We start from the raw sequence: 3,118 nt of genomic DNA on the forward strand, positions 1-3,118 counted from the left end.
AGCTGGAGCGCACACACACCTTGTCCCCCCACATTCCAACATGCACCCTCACACAGACGCATACACACATACGAAAGATTTCATTTTGAAACGGGGTCTCTCTATGTAGCTCTGGCTGGTCTGGAACTTGCTGTGCAGACCAGGCTAGCCCAGAAGTCAGAGATACACCTGCCTCTGGTGGCCAGATATTCATACGCCATCACGCCCAGGTAGATAAAGAAATAAAATGTTAATTCAGGTGATGGCATCATGGGTATTCTATAAAACTTTTGCTTATTTCTAGTCTTTAAGGTTCATTTATCTCTGTTTCTGTATATGTTTGTGGCTTGTATGAGTTTCTGTGCACCGTGTACCTAAGGAGGACAGAGGGTGTCTGATTCCCTGGAGTGACAATTACAGACGATTGCTGGCTGTCATTAAGTGCTGGGAACTGAGCTTAGGTCTCCTGCAAACATTCCCAGGCACTGAGCTCCTTCTCCAGCCCTCTATAAACCTCACTTTATAGTAAGCCAATACATGATGTTATTCACAGGGTAGTGAGAAAAAGCACGAAGGGCTTTCCATAGATTCCAAGAAAGGGATGGGTGGCACTGGCGACCTTTGGCATCACTGAATGCTGGCTCCTGTGACTGCAAGGGCATTTTTCTGCCACAGGAGACTGGCAAGTGACAGCATTTGCCCTTGACTGTGTTAATGATGAAAGCTCGTGTTTTGAGTGGGGATCGGATTTGGGGAATCCTTGCTAAATACAGATGGCTGCTATTTCTACCCATGTTTTCTAGGTTTTGGCTTTTACACTTTAACTTAATTTTTATATATGGTATGAGGTAAGGGTTGGGATTATTTTAAACGTACGTGGAACCAAGTTTCCAGAACCATTCATTGAAAATGTGCCTTTTCTATTAAATTGCTACGAAATACTTGTTAATAACCAAAGGACTATCCATGAGTGTGTCTACTTCCAAACGTCTAATTTAATTCTATTCAAGTCAAAGAACATACTTAGTGTAATTTGAATCATTTTACATTTGATTTTTATTTGCAAACAAAGTCCAATTTTAGGTTTCCTTCTTTAGCATACTCCCATTTTATTAAAAGCAAAGGCCAACTAGTTCTCAGACTCTGAGGCATCTTCATCTTGACTAATCTGGAAATAAGGAAGTTTGTAAATCTCCTTGTCAAATTTGGCCACACGAAGCCAACCATGGGAATTATTCTTCTTAAGGTATTTATTGGTAAGATATTTCAAATGCCTTTCAGAGAACCATTTCTTAGAAACAACTGTGATTTTACTCTTCATGAGTTCAATGTGAACGACAATGCCAAGATTTCCATCTTTTTTTTATTGTTTTTAACCTTCTCCAATAGAAACTTCAAAACCCCAAGAATCAAAATTTCCATCTTCTACTGAAGAGTAAGATCTAGGCTGACTTTTTCAGCTTCTCGTCTTTCTTGGCACCATCTTGAGTAGTGCCATGGGAACAGCTTTTCTTTCTTAAATATATTTTTAACTGAATTAGAGTTATATCATTTCCTACTTCTTTTTCTTCCTCCAGGCCATTCTATGTACCTTCTCCTTAACACCTCCCATATCCCCTGACTCTCCAATTGATAATTTTCCCCCTTTGGTTATTAATAATACATATATGTAGTGTATGTATGCACAAATATATAAATACAACCTACAAAGTCAATTTTTGTTGTTTGTGTGTATATGGTATCAGGGATGGCTACTCTGCATTGGAAACCAGTAAAAAAACTAATTTTCCTTCTCCCAGAAATCATTAATTAGTTACTTGTAGTTTTGTCTAGGGGTGGGACCCTGAGGAAATTTCCCCCTCCCACATTGACATGCCCAGTGATGCTGCTGTGATTCTGTTCTTGTCTATGCAGCCATTGCTAGGAGAGATGGTTTCACAGCAGATGACCTGGTATTCTGGCTCTTACACTCTTTCTGCTCCCTCTTTCAAGATGTTCCCTAAGCCATAGATACAGGAGCTGTGATGTAGATGCATCTATTGTGGCTGGGCTCCAGACTATCCAGTGATATCTGCATTGTATCCAGTTGTGGTGTTCTATGGTGGCTTCCATTTGCCATACAGAGAGGCTTCTTTGGGGAGGGTTGGTAGCTCCACTCATCGGTGATATAAAGGTAAGTATTAGAATGTAGTAAGGAATTATGGTTCTCCAACAAGGTGTTAATAGATACTTAGAATAGCCTAACCAAAGAGGAGAATGACATCCATGGTGAAAGCTTCAAATCTCTGAAGAAAGAGATTGAGAAAAACACTGGAAAATGAAGGGACGCCCCGTGTTTGTGCAACAGTAGAATTAATATTAATTAATTAATTAATTAATTAATTAATTAATGCAATTCACAGATTCAGGGCAATCCCAACCAAAATACCCACAGTATTCTTCACCAAAATAGGAGAGAGTCATCCTAGACCCAATGAGAAACCAGAGCCAAAGCTACCCTGAGCAAGGGGAAGAACCCTGGAGACATTGCTATGCCAGACTTCAAGATATCGAACTGTAGCAATGAAGGAAATACAGTACTGATACGAAAACAAACGTGTAGACCAATAGGATAAAACAGAAGACCCAAACGTGAGCACACGTAACTACAGCCACCTGCTGTTGACAACGAGGCCAAAAACATACACTGGAGGAAAGACAGCCTCTTCAACAAATAGTGCTGGGGAAAATGGATGTTTACACAGAGAATGAAATTAGACTTGTATATATCACCCCCCACAAAAACTAGATCTAATTAGAACAAAGGTTTTAATCGGAAAACTGCGTGGTAGTTTGAATGCATTTGACCCCCATAAACTCATACATAGGGAGTGGCACTATTAGGAGGTGTGGCTTTGTTGGAGGAATTGTGGTCTTTTTGGAGGAGGCTGGATGAAACATGCCTTTAATTCAGACCTCGACATTGGAGGGCACACCTTTAATCTGAAACACGCCTTCAGGAGAAGTGTGTCACGGTGGGGGCAGGCTCAAGCTTTCCTTGGTGTTATCATCAGTCGACCTCCAGTTGCCTGCAAGGTATAGGACACTCAACTATTTATCCAGCACAGTGCTTAACTGTGCCTCCATGTTCCCTGCCATG

Source organism: Microtus oregoni, unplaced genomic scaffold, assembly GCF_018167655.1.
Source record: "Microtus oregoni isolate MIOR12 unplaced genomic scaffold, Mior012 000002F_ref0000024, whole genome shotgun sequence".
Taxonomy (NCBI): domain Eukaryota; kingdom Metazoa; phylum Chordata; class Mammalia; order Rodentia; family Cricetidae; genus Microtus; species Microtus oregoni.